General features: G+C 35.4%; 1 protein-coding gene across 8 annotated transcripts in view; it reads right to left on the bottom strand.

The window, feature by feature from the left end:
- NAALADL2 (N-acetylated alpha-linked acidic dipeptidase like 2) overlaps positions 1-18,887 on the bottom strand; it is a 1,562,846-nt gene that overhangs the window by 214,186 nt on the left and 1,329,773 nt on the right. The gene's annotated exons all lie outside the window — the stretch shown is intronic.

An 18,887-nucleotide genomic window follows, 5' to 3' on the forward strand; every position in this document is an offset into this window, starting at 1 on the left:
AGTGGAAGGAAGACAAATAAAATAATAAAGGCTAAATTAGGGATGTAGATAAAAAGAGAAAGAAAGAAAGAATTTTAAGTCAGAAAAAGTAAGGACTTTGAAGAAAAAGCTGGGTAAGAAGGCAGGGATGAGCATGCATGCATTCTCAGTCAGTCATGTCTGACTCTTTGTAACCCCCTGGACTATAGCTTGCCAGGCTCCTCTGTCCATGGAATTTTTCAGGCAAGAATACTGGACTGTGGTTGCCATTTTCCTTCTCCAGGGAATGAGAAAGGATGCTATTTTATATAAGCTACTTGGGAAAAGTCTCAGAAACAAAGAGATACTTAAATGGAGACCTTGAGCTCCTGAAGGAAGCATAGGAATGAGCCACATGGATATTCAAGGGGCGAGTCCTCCTAACAAAAGTGTGTGTGTGCTAAGTCACTTCAGTGGTGCCTCTTTGCAACGCCATGGTTTGTAGCCCATCAGGTTCCTCTGTCTATGGGGACTCTCCAGGCAAGAATATTGGAGTCAGTTGCCATGCCCTCTTCCAGAAGAGCTTCTGACCCAGGGATCAAAACTACAACTCTTATGTCTCCTTCATTGGCAAGCAGATTCTTTACCACTAGCAACCTGGGAAGCCCTTTAGACAAAGGTAGCCTCGAAGAAGAAACATACTGCTTTCTTTGAAGAACATTAAAGAGTCCAGTGGAGCTTGAGAAGATGTGGAAGATGAAGTCAGAAAAGTCTTGGATTTAAATTTTTGATCAATAAGGGGGTAAATGCTTCCCCCGTCTTCACCTAACTTTCATATGACTTTTCTGTCAGTTCCATGGAAATAGGAAATCTGCTGCCTATTAAAATGGCCAACTGGATGCATCTATATGTTGGCTCTCTTTCTGCTCTTGCTTAAGGTCTTTTAATGCACTGCCAAAACTTCTTTCACATCCACTATCATATCACTAATTAAATCATATTGTAATGTTTTTCTGATTGATTTTAAGTTCTGTGATAACAAAAACCATATATCTATATATGCACACACATGTATCTTATCTTACTGACCATTGCATTATCATTAGAGCAAAATATGCATACATACTTAATAAATACTGAATGCATGAGAGGGTAAATATATTCTTCAAATGAATTATGGGTAAGATACTGAACACTATTATGAATAGAGAAACTTTTCTTATTCACTGAGGCTATTTATGAAAAAAGCATTGAAATGATGATGCTCTCTAGAAATCTGAATCAACCACATGTGGTCTATGCATATTTCACCAAATTACTCAGTCTCTTTTAAACTCAGATTTCTTCTCTGTACAATGAAAATAGTATTTAATGCAGAGTGAATGAAGACGAGAAGAATGAGAAGCCTATCTACCTGTAAGCTTATTATAAGATAAAAAGAGAGCACATGTATAATGAACAAATAATAATCTTATTCTCCTCATTTGAAGCTTTAACATAAGTATAGAGCCAGAGAAGGCAATGGCAACCCACTCCAGTACTCTTGCCTGGATAATCCCATGGACGAAGTAGCCTGGTAGGCTGCGCTCCATGGGGTTGCTAAAAGTCGGGCACGACAGAGCGACTTCACTTTCACTTTTCACTTTCATGCATTAGAGAAAGAAATGGAAACCCACTCCAGTGTTCTTGCCTGGAGAATCCCAGGGACGGGGGAGCCTGGTGGGCTGCCGTGTATGGGGTCGCACAGAGTTGGACACGACTGAAGCGACTTAGCAGCAGCAGCAGCAGCAGCATAGAGCAACACTGAATAGTTGCATTTCCCCACAATTAAGAGTGCTGATAAATTAACATAATTGGAATTTTCTCTCATCCTGATATCACTTTTCCACATCATTTACAGCCTGTCAGTTTTTTGATAATAATATATTAATCATTTTTTTATTGTGTATCTATGGGTATTCTACATGAAAAATGATTCTTACCAGTTGACAGAAAGAAGAAATGTTACCTAGAGAGGTTCAGTAAAGCCCATATTGTTGCAAAAACCAATAACTTTCTTTCCTTGTTTGAAATGGTTTTATTATTTCCCCAAGTCATCTGACATAAAAATTACATTTTTTTTTTCTATTCTGAAATAGCTCTGCTTTCTAAGATTCTCATCAATCTCTTGTTCATGCATTTATTACTTGGTCTCATATTCCCAGACATTCCCAGAATGTGGTCATTCTTGGATACCCATCTGCCTTTATACCCTGCTTCCACTGAATTATCTCTACTCTAGATTAGCCAAAATTATTAATAAAAGCAGATATGATGAACCATCACTACTTGGTCTTCCTTAGTTTCATTATTCCAAACCAGGGGTTTTTAAAACATCCACTGTATGTCTCAGAAAATGTTGATATTGGAGGGAACTTAAAAATATCCAAGAAGTGAAATATTAACAAACAAACACTAATTATGCATGAAGAGAACTATTAAGTTTATCAAACACAAAAAATATTCTCCACTCTTTCCATGTTTAAAACAGATCACTTTTTTCAATATCCTATGCTAAAACATAATGGAAAAGAACATGAACAATAATGTGTAGATATATGTGTATACATATTGAATCACTTTTCTGTACATCTGAAATTAACATCACATTGTAAATCAACTATACTTAAAAAAATTTTAAAGAAAAGATCACTTTTAAGAGTATCACTTGCAAAAACTGCTATAGGCAATACTAGTTTGATAAGTCAGTTTGAGCAGGTGAAGGAGTTTATAGGCCCAACTATATGAGAGAAGCTCCATGCAATTCTTAATCCTTTTACTTAACTGTGGCCCCCAACTTCCACTGTATTAGTGCAAACATGAGGCTTTTTGCTGTAGCTGAAGCAGGGTGTAGTGTACCTGCTAATAAATGGATCTTCAGAGAAAAAGAGATTCTAGTTATTTAGTCAAACTTTTAACAACTCATTAATATAACTGATTAGTGAAAGCCATAGGTTAGGTGTTATCGTACATTCAAAGATGGGGCAGAAGCAATAAATTACATTTCAAAAATTATTATAGTCTATTATAGAATATAAGGTACATTTATGAACAATTGTAATTCACTACAAAGCTGCTTATATGTTAATGACTGACATAGTGGATATTTTATCATATTTTCAGTTTAGGGGTTTGATGGACTCCTTTGTAAAATAACCGAATGCCATGCATATACTTCGATTCTCATTCTTGTTAAATTTCTTCAAATAATATATTTTTATTAATCTGTTTAGGTTTCTTGAAAGTCGTTACATAATTTATTTGGAAAGCAAAATGGTTTGAATGTAATTGTAGAAGTAGCTATATACAAAGCTAATGCACTTGGATCCCAAAGTTAGTACCGAGACAATCTGTGTCTCTGTGATTCCTCTTCCCAGTTGAGCAAATACAGCCATCTCATGTCAACCCTTAAAACTTTAGACACAAGATCCCAAGGCACAGTGGCCACATTTCCAAACACAACTGGGAGCCAAACAGCTTGATTTCATAATTAACTCATTGAAATAAGGAAAATCTGAAAGTGGCGGCTTGCTTGTTCCTAGGGTGTTCTGAAGGACATGAATAAAATAAATGCGAACCATTTCATTAAGGGTATCTGAATCTTCTATCTGGATCTTTGCTGAGGAAGTAAACAGGGTGAAAAATGTGAAAAGAAATAGCACATTCTATCTTCCCTTTTCATTGATTTTGGAATTAGTTACTTAGATCAAATAAATATCTTTATGGCATATAAATGAGGTGGCACTTAGGAGTTGTGATGAATATTTTGCTAATAAGTTTCTTGTATTTGATGAAATTTTTCATGATTTGAGTTAATAATGAAAGATACACTAATTAAATACTTTTTTCATTAGCAGAATCTTTACCAACTGAGCTGAGGGAAGCCCAATGCATTTTACAATATTTTTTACATTTGCCATGTCTTCTGAAGTTGTCTGATACACTTAACCACCTTCACAATGTAACTCTTCATTCCATGTCACAAGTTTATCTTATACACCTCCTCTTTTCTTTATGTACTAAACTTGTTAATACAACCTGAACAAATAACAATTAATGTCATATCTGCTGTTGCTGCTAAGTCACTTCAGTTGTGTCCAACTCTGCGTGACCCCATAGATGGCAGCCCACCAGGCTCCCCCGTCTCTGGGATTCTCCAGGCAGAACACTGGAGTGGGTTGCCATTTCCTTCTCCAATGCATGAAAGTGAAAAGTGAAAGTGAAGTCATTCAGTCGTGTCCGACCCTCAGCGACCCCATGGACTGCAGCCTACCAGGCTCCTCCGTCCATGGGATTTTCCAGGCAGGAGTACTGGAGTGGGGTGCCATTGTCTTCTCCAATCATATCTCTATAGGCTCCTAAATATGCATCTCTAATATTTCAATCTTTAAGTCTATAATATGCATTATTACTAATATTTCAAGCACTTAATAAAAATGTATAGTTAACTGGTATGTTGAATATTAGTATTTTTCCTTTGGCCAAAAATGACAAGGAAAAATGTTAGGCTTTATAAACTACTGCTAAAACTGGAATTCTATAGTTTTATTCAGTATACTGATCACTGATAGCCATGCCTTATATCAAATATCTCTTAGACTGACATATAAGAAATCACATCAAGGAGTGAATAAATGCCAACAGGCCAAATGAACAACCGTTAGAGTGAATATTGTCTCAATATTTATATGGTTATTTTATTTCATTGGCAATCACAGAGTATTGGTTGAAGTCTGCATCAATATTGAAATGGAGAAGTAATAATAAGTCTAAATGAATTAATTAACACTTGTTTAGTAAACAAAATCTTTCAAAGATGAAGTTCTTGGGTAAGCAATAAAATGAAATAGAAATACCCTGCTATATACAGAAGAATACATTCAGATGTTTCTATCATTGACAAGAATAACAACACTTTAAGGGAAGGAAGGGGTTGTAACTTAAAATAGTTTATATTTTTAAGACTGTCTCATATCATAAATATATGTTACCTTCTAAAAAATTTAGTTGTTTTGGGGGTACTTTAATTTGTGTGTTTACTTACAGAGCTTCTCACCACAGGGCTTTTAGAATCAGTGATTCCTTGAAGCTTCTAAGGGTCTAGTCAACTCTTTAAAAGTAGAGGGTCCTAACTGATAAGCATTTTAGATCCAGGTTGGCCAATAGGTTTACCTCATACGTCGAATCCAATCAATACATACTGGCTGTCCAAGATTACCTTAGGATGTCTACCCATGGGACAGGACAAGAGATTTACTTCATGAATACAGTGAATTTCTTATTTTCTTAACTCCATTAATACTTCATCAGATGCAGTGAAACTGGGAGTAAATGCATTAGCCAAACTCATCTTGTGAATATTTCTCACCTGCATTTCACTGTTTTTTTTTTTTGTTTGTTTTCTTTTTTTTTTCCCCCATCTCCTGTTGCCTTTCAGGTGGTTACAATGACTGCTGCTGCTGCTGCTAAGTCGCTTCAGTCGTGTCCGACTCTGACATATCAAAGTAATAGCAACTTAACAAAAATGCTTCCATGGCTTAGTACTGATCTTGCCTTTTCTGAAATACTAATTCTTACTCATTTGTAGACAAAAAACATTGCTATAATTGATAACAGATATGATGGTTGTCTTTGCAACATTATTGCTACTATGCAATTTATACTGTTTTGTATCAGCCACATATTATGAATAGGATTGACTTCAGTTTCAAGGGAAAGAAAGATTGTTCTAAGCTTCAGGGTAACTTTAACCTCTTTTCCATTGTCATCAGTTATATAAACCTGGCCTAATCCAGTCAGCATACTAATTACCTTATTCACAAGTGTAAGACCAATTTAGAATAATAAGATTTCCCCCTCCATCACCACCCCAGGGTTTTCTAGAAAGTAGCATCATTGCTGTCCTGAAAAAGTCACCAGAAAAGAAATCCTCTCCTACTCTGACAGAATTATGAACAGATATGATACTAAAAACTGCTATCAGGATTAGTGTACCATGGCTAAACCCTTTGACTGTGTGGATAATAACAAGCTGTGAAAAATTTTAACAAGCTGGGAGTATAAGACCACCTTACCTATCTCCTGAGAAACCTGTATGCAGGTCAAGAAGCAATTGTTAGAACCAGACATGGAACAACAGACTGGTTTAAAATTGGGAAAGGAGTATGTCAAGGCTGTATATTGTCATCCTGCTTATTTACCTTATTTACCTTATATGCAGAGTGAAAGTGAAAAGTGAAGTTGCTCAGTCGTGCCCAACTCTTTGTGACCCCATGGATAGTAGCCTGCACCAAGCTCCTCCATCCATGGGATTTTCAATGCAAGAGTACTGCAGTGGGTTGCCATTTTCTTCTCCAGGGAATCTTCCCAACCCTGGGATCAAACCCAGGTCTCTCACATTGTAGACAGACGCTTTACCGTCTGAGCCACCAGGGAAGTCCTATATGCAGAGTACATTATATGAAATGCTGGGCTGGATGACGCACATTCCAGATCCAATCTTGATCTGGAATCAAGATCGCTGGGAGAAATATCAATAACCTCAGATATTCATATGACACCACTCTTAGAATGTGAAGAGGAACTAAAGAGCCTCTTGATGAATGTGAAAGAGGAGATTGTAAAAAAGATGGCTTAAAACCCATCATTCAAAAAGCAAAGATCATGGCATCTGGTCCCATCACTTCATGGCAAATAGATAGGGAGAAAATGGAAACAGTCACAGACTTTATTTTCTTGGGCTCCAAAATCACTGAAGACAGTGACTGCAGCCATGAAATTAAAAGACACATGCTCTTTGGAAGAAAACCTATCACAAACCTAGACAGTGTGTTAAAAAGCAGAGATATTTTTTTGCCAACAAAGGTCCATATAGTCAAAGCTATTGTTTTTCCAGTAGTCATGTACGGATGTGAGATTTGGACCATAAAGAAGGCTGAGTGCTGAAGAATTGATGCTTTTGAACTGTGGTGCTGGAGAAGACCCTTGAGAATCCCTTGGACAGCAAGGAGATCAAACCTGAAGGAAATCAACCCTGAATATTCATTGGAAGGACCGATGCTGAAGCTGAAGCGCCAATACTTTGGCCACCTGATGCAAAGAACTGACTCATTGGAAAAGACTCTGATGCTGGGAAAGATAGAAGGCAGGAGCAGAAAGAGATGAAAGGGGATGAGGTGGTTGGATGGCATCACCAACTCAATGGATATGAGTCTGAGCAAACTTTTGGAGATAGTGACACAGAAGCCTGGCATACTGCTGTCCATGGGGTTGCAAAGAGTAGGACATGACTTAGTGACTGGACAACAAAAACTGCACTGGTAAGAAGTACAGTGTAGAGAAGGACAGAGCTGAGAGGATAACAGGAGTATATCTGCTTTCTGCCTGAAGAATGCCTCTCCTAGACTTTTCAATTGCATGAGAAAAATAGAATTATTTTATTTTTATTAAACATTTACACATGGGTATTTATTAATAGTAAATGAAAACTTTCTGATATGTACCTTTTTAAGTTTTGATGAAAATGTCTTTAAAATGGATTACCCTCTCTCCTGTTTTCTTTATAGTCAGTAAATATATGAATCACAATTCTGTTTCTTGATGACTCAGGAAAATAATTGTGATTGTTCATTATTATTTTATTTTTGAATACAGAAATATGACTATTTGAACCTCCACTAGGTTCACTAGAACCACTAGAGCCTCCACTCAAGGCCACTGTAATTTCAAATATAATGAAGTCCCAAATCTTGATTTTTTAATTGAAATATTGTCAAAATAAACATTGTTTATCTATCACAATGCCCTTCAAACAAAAAAAATGTTTGATTTCTTTAAATCTAATTCTTTGTTCAGTTACTTCAATTCAATTCAATGTCATAAAAATTTTCATATTTGTGGAATACATTCATTCTACCCTAAAATACCAGTTACTATGAACTCTTTAAAAGACAGATGTTGGATAACTGAAATTATGACTACATTAGAAGATAAAAAAAGATAGCAATTTTTAATATTTTCTATATCACACCAACAGCAGCAGAATTTACAGGTCCAAAGATTATTTTTTTAAAAATACAGTAGATATTCAGGCTTCCCTGGAGAAGAAGGTATGCACACATACATATGTAGTTCACTATTTTCTAAGGAATAACATTGAGAGAAATTAGCACTGAGAGACTGTATCATTGATAAATTAATACCACATTGTATGTATGTGTGTGTGTGTGCAGGTATGAGGGGATCTTTTATTAGTCATCCAAAGGGGCAGTGGGTACTGTCCCCAGAACATTTAAGTATCATGAACAAAGTTCATTATAACAGACTCCAATACACTGCTCAGAGTCTTCTTGTTTGTTGTGTTATATTAGGTATTTTTTAGTAAGTGATCATTGCCTAGGGATTTTACCTTTTTCGTTGTACAGAGTCTCTGTGTCAATAGCACTTTTTGGAAGGACTTTTGACCTGTCTACCAGAGCTGATTTGTTGTGCATCAACTGCTCTTCCCTTTGCCTCTGTAATTCTACAGTCCTTTGAAAATGATGTTATCCGAGAATGGTATGACAAGACAAAGTGAGGAAAAATGCAGAAACTAACATTAAAATTCACTATCTAGATAGTAACAGATTTCTGAAATAAGAAGGGCTTGTATTTAAACCATACAACATTCAGTTATCACCAAAAAAGTTACTTTATTAGACTACTGCTTTTGGAAATCTATTAACATGAATACAACATGTCTCCAGTATTGCAGGACACTTCCTGAAGTAGGCTCACTGCCTTTAAAAGACTTATAGTATACAGGTGATCACGGTGCTTCCTATTCTGACTTATATTAATAGCATATTTATATTCTGTAACAAATACACGCCAAAATCAGTTTTTATGTATTTATATATATATATATATATATTCAGAGAATAGCAGTTTTTCCAGTTATTTCTATCTTCATATGCAGTAATAACTTCTAATATGTTGGAGCAGAATACCTATACTTTGATGAATAACTTATTTTTATAAAAGGAGTCAAATTTTGGCAAGCTTATATTTTGTAATAATTTGCTTTGGAGTAATAAAAGTGAAAAAGAAAAACTGATAGTAAATATAAGGCATGACTTTAGAAACTATAATATTTGCACAGTATAATGGAAAATGATAAACCAAACCTCTCTAGGCAAGAGGAAATATAGAGAGTCCACTCTCCAACTTTAGTAAATGAAGATATTGAGTTTAATTACACATTTATGAAGAAAATACACACCTGTAATATTTCCCTTTCAAAGTTTAAGAAGTTGGTTTAATATCCCATCATCTCCCTTGAGTAGGTCCAACCAGAATTCTTTATTACAAAGTACAATTTCTGCATTGAAAATACTTATTTGGGATATTTTCTTGTTTAGCTCATGTCTTAAACACATAGAGTATAGATCTCTATGGAGACATTTGGCATCTAGTAACAATAATTTTAGATAGCAGAAAAAAATTCCAGAGTGTTTTTGAAGGTAAAAACAAAAGCTTTAAACACACAGCCTCTAAATAACCTCAGATATACACATAAACAGGATTAAAGGATATCATTTTGTTTGTTTTACTAAGTAGGATATGATAATCTCATATTTTATCCAAACAATATATCAAAACATTAAAGGTACTTGGAAGACAATCAGATTTGCTCATTTGGATTAGAAATCAAAGTCAGGTTTTCTAATCATTTAAAGAACTACACCAGAAATTCTATTAGCTCATGAATACAACATGCCTTTGAAATTCAAGAAAATGAATAAAAAATATTTGGTCTTATCCTTTTCCTCTTACTTTATACAAGACTATGGAGCTAAATTTTTAAGCTAGAGCTGAAAATTATATCTCAAGAGAAATAAAATCATTTTGTATTTTAGTCTGCCTCTATATTCTTTAGTTACAAGTAGGGTTTTTTAAGTTTTCAGCTACCATGCTATAAGAATCTTTATATTATAACAACTGGTACAGCTATAGTTTAATAATGACATTTAAAGATACCTGTAGATTCCTATTTTCAAATCATGTTTTTAAAATTAAACCATGGAACTTTTCAGGCAAGAATAATGGAGTGGGTTGCCATTCTGTTCTCCAGGGTGTCTTCCCATGCCAGGGATTGAACCTGTGTCTCCAGTATTACGGTGGATTCTTTGCCTGCTAAGCCATCAGGGAAGCCCCAGTTAGCAGACTATGATTCCATTAATCAGTCATTCTGGTTAATCATTTCCAAATGAAGACAAACAGCCAAATGTAATTAATATTAACTGAAATGGTTAAAATTTTGAATTATTTATATGTTTTTCATCACTGAGGACACAACCATTAGTCTTTATTCATACAACTGCAAACTGAGTTTAAATTTATAGCTCTAAGTAAGAGCAAATGCAACTATATTGATAGAATATAAACTATAAAGAATTATTGCCTAGATTTCTAGGATTTACACAAAAACTACCTTGCTTTGCAATGCAATCTCACTATGACACTTTCTCCATATATGTAATGGAAATAAATACTATATGACTCCTACTTTTTCTCTTTGGGATATTGTCCAAATAATTTCAGTAAAAGATCTCTATTTTGACATCAATAAAAAAGAGGAAATGTATATCCATTTAAGAATATTTTGAAACCACATACTACTAATTATATATTAATATTACATAATGTATACTAATTAAGAATAAAAGAACTTTTGTTTTTTTACTGAAATAAGGTGGGAAAAACAATGAAAGAACTAATAAGCTGATATTTCTGGAGGAAGCTCGTAAGTGGAATTAGGTCATTTGCTGGTTTCCATGGTACCACATGTATAAAGTATTTTTTTTGTTTTATTGGATGCACCATTCATACTCAGAAGTTTTAAAATATAACACAGAAAACTTAGGGTTCCAGAAGAAAAACACTGTTAGTTCAATAATATTATAGGTAGTACATTTTCTCTGACACCCAAATGCTCTATATTCACATTTGATTTTAAAGCTCTTTTCTTGTAAACATAGCTATAGTGTTTTTTCTTTGTTTAAAATACAAGTTATCATTCAACATTTATGAATGTCTATTATGGCAAAATTTTAGCAATAAAATGATAACAATATATTAAATCCCAAAATATATAAAATAAATGTGATTTGTTGCTCAGTCATGTCTGATTCTTTGTGACACCATGGACTGTAGCCTGGCAGGCTCCTCTGTGCACAGGATTCTCCAGGCAAAGATTGGAGTGGGTTGTCATTTCCTAGTGGAGAAGGCAATGGCACCCCACTCCAGTATTCTTGCCTTGAACAGTATGAAAAGGCAAAATGATAGGATACCGAAAGAGGAACTCCATATTTTAGTTAATGTGAATAATGTTATTGACACTATCAATATGGAGTAAACAAATATCTCTTTAAGATGCCACTTTCAATTCCTCGGGGTATATACCAGGAAGTGAAATTGGTGGATCACATAGTAACTCTATTTTTAAATTTTTGAGTTTTCCACAGCAGCACTATTATTTTGCATTGCCACCAATAGTTCACAGGGGTTCTGATTACTCCAGATCTTCACCAACATTTGTTATTTTCTGCTTTGTTTTGTCTCATGATATTAGCCCTTTTAATGGGTGCAAGGTGGTGTGTGGATATGCTTTTGAACATTTCTTCCTAAGTTGGCTTAAAGCTCAACATTCAGAAAATGAAGATCATGGCATCCGGTCCCATCACTTCGTGGGAAATAGATGGGGAAACAGTGGAAACAGTGTCAGACTTTATTTTTCTGGGCTCCAAAATCACTACAGATGGTGACTGCAGCCATGAAATTAAAAGACGCTTACTCCTTGGAAGGAAAGTTATGACCAACCTAGATAGCATATTCAAAAGCAGAGACATTACTTTGCCAACAAAGGTCCGTCTAGTCAAGGCTATGGTTTTTCCTGTGGTCATGTATGGATGTGAGAGTTGGACTGTGAAGAAGGCAGAGCACCGAAGAATTGATGCTTTTGAAGTGTGGTGTTGGAGAAGACTCTTGAGAGTCCCTTGGACTGCAAGGAGATCCACCCAGTCCATTCTGAAGGAGATCAGCCCTGGGATTTCATTGGAAGGAATGATGCTAAAGCTGAAACTCCAGTACTTTGGCCACCTCATGAGAAGAGTTGACTCATTGGAAAAGACTCTGATGCTGGGAGGGATTAGGGGCAAGAGGAGAAGGGGATGACAGAGGATGAGACGGCTGGATGGCATCACTGACTCGATGGACGTGAGTCTCAGTGAACTCCGGGAGTTGGTGATGGACAGGGAGGCCTGGTGTGCTGCAATTCATGGGGTCACAAAGAGTTGGACACAACTGAGCAACTGATCTGATCTGATAGTATTGTCTCTCTATAGATTCCATGAAACATTCTACCTTGGGTCATTAGTCCTCTCCATTTTGCACTTGGTCCGCATTATGAGTACTGTCTGGGTAACAACATCTGAATCATCAGTGATGATCAAAATGTTCCATAACATATGCTACTCAATGCCATAGTCACTAGCCATATGTAATCACTAAACATGAGAATTGTGGTTAATGAGATGGAAAAAACAAAAGCCTAATCTAATATAATTTATTTTAATTTAATTTAAATCAACCTGTGACTAGTGGTGATTATATCAGATAATGCATTTCTAGATCCTACTTCTTCCTGAACTCAAACCTCACATGTCCCAGTGCCTCCTTTGAATGCCTTATAGCATCCAAAATTCCACATATCCAACATCAAACTCATTATCACTTTTTTCAGGCCAGTACACAATTTAGTTAGTTCAATAACTCTAACTTTGTCCAAGATAGAGCTATTCAAATGATCCTTTACTATTCATTCTGCTTCATGTTTCATATCTAGTAAATCACGTATCCTGTCATTTAGTCTTAGAAATCACTTTCAAATCTACCTTCTGTTTTCTAAAATACATAACATCATTTCTCACATATTACTAACAACAACCAGCTCTTTAAAGAACTCTTGGTGGAAATTCATTGATATTAAAATAAAATTGGAATTCTTAAATTCCTCAAACATCAATTCTCTGGTGAATTCTTCAAATCTCTTGTGCTGTGCCTAGTCACTCAGTCATGTCTGACTCTTTGCAGTCTCATGGACTGTAGCCTGTGAGGCTCCTCTGTCCTTAAGGATTCTCCAAGCAAGAACACTGGAGTGGGTTGCCATACCCTCCCCTCCAGGTGATCTTCCCAACCCAGGAATCAAATTCAGGTCTCCTGCATTGCAGGCAGATTCTTTCCTGTCTGAGCCACCAGGGAAGCCTGAATCTCTTAGTCAGAGGTAAAATCTCTTGAGGTAAAAGTGCCACCCTCTCCTCTCCCATTCTTTGTCCATATTACTATCATATTGTTTAGTAATTACATTGAAATATTTTGCTTACATTGGACCCACTCAGGTATGTAAATTGTTGTGCATTTTAAGTGGTTTTGTTTCACCCTTGGCTTATAATAGGCTACAATTAATAGAATGTTTAGATAACTAATAGCGATTTATGAGCTAAATGTTAAAGATTTAGAAATATAATGAGAAAATTCCTAAGTGTAGAAGGAGAAATAAGCCTATTTCAAAACATAAATCCATGGTGATTTTTATTCATTTATTAAAAGATTAAGCAGCTAAGATTTATATTGGCATTTCATTTATGTTTAGTCTTTGGAAGAATTAGTTTGGCTTCTATGATAAGTTGAAAAAACAAATGTTATTTTTAAGGTAATTATAGAGGATAAGAAAAACATCTTCAACATTGATGTAAGATGTTGCCCGTAGGCAGTTTTATACTGTACCACTTAACTATCATTGAAGCCATGATAAATTATATATTTTGGCATCAATAGTGAGGCCCATTCATTATTTTCTTAGGTTTTATTCTTTATAACAAAAAGAAAAATTCCAAGATAAATTTAAACTTTGTAAAACATTTCTTTTTTTAAAAAAGCACTACAGGATACATTGGAAAACTAGGATTCAACTCACAGCTCACATCCCATGCATAAGTGCCATTTATTTATTTATAATTTGTTTCAATTCAAAAAAGCACCAATGATAAATTTAACTTTTTAATACTTAGAAATTTTAATTTAATTTGACATAAATTATATTTGTGAAAAGAAAGATCTAGAATGCAGTTCTTAATTTGGAAAAAATAACAGACTGTATTACACGAACACTTATATAAGATATATGTATTTATTGTATTTATTTAATTAGATAACATTAAATACATGGTTTATTGACTATGCCAAAGCCTTTGACTGTGTGGATCACAATAAACTGTGGAAAATTCTGAAAGAGATGGGAATACCAGACTACCTGACCTGCCTCTTGAGAAACCTATATGTAGGTCAGGAAGCAAGTTAGAACTGGACATGGAACAACAGACTGGTTCCAAATAGGAAAAGGAGTACATCAAGGCTGTATATTGTCACCCTGCTTACTTAACTTCTATACAGAGTACATCATGAGAAATACTGGGCTGGAAGAAGTACAAGCTGGAATCAAGATTGCCAGGAGAAATATCAAAAACCTCAGATATGCAGATGACACCACCCTTATAGCAGAAAGTGAAGAGGAACTAAAAAGCCTCTTGATGAAAGTGAAAGTGGAGAGTGAAAAAGTTGGCTTAAAGCTCAACATTCAGAAGATGAAGATCATGGCATCTGGTCCCATCACTTCATGAGAAATAGATGGGGAAACAGTGGAAACAGTGTCAGACTTTATCTTTTTGGGCTCCAAAATCACTGCAGATGGTGACTGCAGCCATGAAATTAAAAGACGCTTACTCCTTGGAAGGAAAGTTATGACCAACCTAGATAGCATATTCAAAAGCAGAGACATTACTTTGCCAACAAAGGTCCATCTAGTCAAGGCCATGGTTTTTCTAGTGGTCATGTATGGATGTGAGAGTTGGACTGTGAAGAAAACTGAGTGCCGAAGAATTGATGCTTTTGAAGTGTGGTGTTGGAGAAGACTCTTGAGAGTCCCTTGGACTGCAAGGAGATCCAACCAGTCCATTCTAAAGGAGATCAGCCCTGGGATTTCTTTGGAAGGAATAATGCTGAAGCTGAAACTCCAGTACTTTGGCCACCTCATGAGAAGAGTTGATTCATTGGAAAAGACTCTGATGCTAGGAGGGATTGGGGTCAGGAGGAGAAGGGGAAGACAGAGGATGGCATCACTGACTCGATGGATGTGAGTCTGAGTGAACTCTGGGAGTTGGTGATGACAGGAAGGCCTGGCGCGCTGCTATTCATGGGGTCACAAAGAGTCGAACACGACTGAGCGACCGAACTGAACTGAACTGAAATACATGGTTGTGTTATAGTGTTGTGTATCAAGTTAAAACTTTTGCTGGGAGAATAAGGACTAGTATCTTCAATATTTCCATTACTTCTGATTTTTTGAATTTGGAAATGGCAACCCACTCCAGTGTTCTTTCATGGAAAATCCCAGGGACAGGGGAGCCTGGTGGGCTGCTGTCTATGGGGTGGCACAGAGTCAGACATGACTGAAGCAATTTAGCAGTGATATAACATCAGTAATAGCTGTGCTTTATCATTTTATAAAGTGTTCCTCATATTTCATATTATTTTCATAATTGGCAGTAACAGAATTGATACCCATCTATATCTTTTTTGTTAAAAATACAGTGCTATTATAATAATACACTACTATGTGAAATAGCAGAGAAGGCAATGGCACCCACTCCAGTTCTCTTGCCTGGAAAATACCATGATGGAGGAGCCTGGTGGGTTACAGTCCATGGGGTCGCGAAGAGTCTGACACGACTGAGCGACTTCACTTTCACTTTCCACTTTCATGCACTGGAGAAGGAAATGGCAACCCACTCCAGGACTCTTGCATGGAAAATCCCATGATGGAGGAACCTGGTGGGTTACAGTCCATGGGGTCGCAAAGAGTAGGACACGACTGAGCGACTTCACTTTCACTTTTCCCTTTCATGCATTGGAGAAGGAAATGGCAACCCACTCCAGTGTTCTTGCCTGGAGAATCCCAGGGACGGGGGAGCCTGGTGGGCTGCCATCTATGGGGTCGCACAGAGTCGGACACGACTGAAGCAACTTAGCAGCAGCAGCAGCATGTGAAATAGGAGTATACCAAACATGTGATATACTCAGATAATACCACTATTATCCCCACTAAAACAAAATATTCTAAAGACCTCAACCTTTCACAAATGAAATTTTATACTCCATTTGTACACATTAACTAATTAATATATTCTCAGCATTTAATTAATTTAGTTATATGTTTCCATGTCTAATTTATTGTTTATTTTCATATTTAAAGGAAAAGCTAAATGCAAAAAATGCAGGTAAGGTACTACTTAGAAGACATTAATACTATTATTTTTTAATGCCAATAATTATACTCAATTATATATGTATTGCATTTCCAGAGAAAGGTACACAACATCTTTTCAATTTCACAGAATCCTAGTGAGGAAATCATTATGAGTATACTTCTTTTTGATGTAGACAATAAAGTTCTACTAAACAACATAACAAATTGGGAAGCAAGGCAGAATTAAAATCTATATTTCCTAGTTTTGCACTCTAGTCAATCCCTCTATATTTGTACCTTCATTTTGTTGTTGATCAAAGAAAATATGATTTTTAAAAAGCATCTATTAAATGCTTGTTTTATGGCTCTACAAGTTCTTCTAATAGTGAGATAAGACTGAACTTCCAAAGCACAATTCTTCCCTTGGCCTAGGTCTACAACACTGGTGGTTACCGCAGGTAATTGTGACTGAGGAAACAGTATCAACATTAAGTAAATATGTGTGGTCCTTAAAAAGTGTAACAGAATACCTGATTCTGCACTTTAGGTTTCAATTTTTCATCGACAGAATTCTTTTCATCATCCATCTAATGGGTTAAACATTAGTGTGCACAAGAAGTACATTTAAAAATAACTGTAGAACATGTACCATATATGTGTATAAATTTGTGTCTTCACTCAAATAGTCTCTTATTCTCTGTTTCAAACTGAGTACTGATCTCATATTTATATGCTCAGGCCATGCTCTATGCTCCCCTACTCCCTTTCTCACCCAGTCATTCTTGCTTCCTAACATTCTCTCAGGAGATGAAGGATGGCTAAGATCTCACATGACAATAGTTAATGTGTGTTTTTACATCTAAAATCTAAACCTTAGAATTTCCTATCACTGGGGATTTCACATGTTAGATGTGAAATCATCTCATTATATATCTGATATCAATATGGTCTCAAATTTCCCTTTCTATAAAAGTTTATGAATTTCCTGATCCAGAGAAAAGCAGAAAAAATGGAGAAAATATTATTGTTTCATTGCCCTAAAAATCCTCTAATGCTTTACTTAAAAATAAGTAAATAAACTTAGGCTCTATGTAACCATATGATGGTGATGATGATGATGATGATGATGATGATGATGAAAGTCGCTCAGTCATGTCTGACTCTTTGCGACCTCATGGACTATATAGTCCATGGAATTCTCCAGGTCAGAATACTGGAGTGGGTAGCCCTTCTCTTCTCCAGTGGATCTTCCCAACCCAGGGATTGAACCCAGGTCTCCCACATTGCAGGTGGATTCTTTACCAGATGAGCCACAAGTGAAGCCCAAGTACCCATAACATTTGAACAAATATACACATACATATAAACACACACACATCCTCACCCAAATACATATAGATATAAATATTTACATAGATATATATAGATAACAGATATGTATTTTTCTTTCTCTCTTTGCATATCAGGAATACAATTAAGATTTTAAATGCTAAGGACTTATTATTTGGGGGCCCCTTCTATTTTATTGTATCCAAGTAACAATGATGATCGGAGGATGGATATATTCAAAACTAAGCCAAGGAAATAGATTAGACTGGAAAGGAAAGAATCATAAATGTAGTTAAATTTAGAAATCTTGATCTTAGGAGAATTTTACATAAACTGTGGTCAAAATTTTACTTATTTTAAAAGTTCAGAAAAAAATAAATGTACAAATCTCTTAAATGCCAGAGTACCTAGAATTTTAGTTTTAGTATTCTGAATTCATTCTATTGCCAATCACTGAGTTCAGTTATTATACCACAATTCCTCTTTCTAAAGCATAGAAAGAGCCATGTAAAATTTCACTAAGAAGATGTAAAAAAGACTCAGTATTTTATCTAAGCATATATAAATATGGATTGTTTTAAGAGTACTGAAATATCAATATTCTGTTCAAACTCTATCCCCCAAAGGCAGGCTATAATTGGTTAAATCAATAGTTGGTAAATGTAAAAATTCACATGATGTCATATGTTCTCAGAACATTAAACTAATTTGCTCTACACTGTAGAATTTAATTTTCTTCATTCTATAAACTCAAAGTCAAGTATTTATCATAAACATAGATATAAGCATCATAGAAATCAATCAATTAATATAAATGCAGTCTAACTTTTTCTTTAAGAAAACGGGTCATTTTTTTCTGCAGTGAAGTACAATGAACCATGCAACTTAAATATTGGAACAAATCTTTGAAGATACAGAAATTCAAAGACTCATTTTGTATTGTCCTTAATCTGAGGTAAAGGAAGTATACTTGAGAATATACCACAAGTCTATTTTCAAATTAAGAATTTTATTAAGAATCTATTTTGGTAGTATATATAAAATGGGATACTACTCAACCATACACAAAGAATAAAATTTTGCTATTTGCATCAACATGGCTGGACTTGGACGACATTGTACTAAGTGAGATATGTCAGACAGGAAAAGATGAACACTTTATATCATTTATATGTGGAATTGAAAAAAATACACCAAGCTAGTGAATTCAAAAAAGAAG

Source organism: Bos taurus, chromosome 1 (genome assembly GCF_002263795.3).
Source record: "Bos taurus isolate L1 Dominette 01449 registration number 42190680 breed Hereford chromosome 1, ARS-UCD2.0, whole genome shotgun sequence".
NCBI classification, from domain to species: domain Eukaryota; kingdom Metazoa; phylum Chordata; class Mammalia; order Artiodactyla; family Bovidae; genus Bos; species Bos taurus.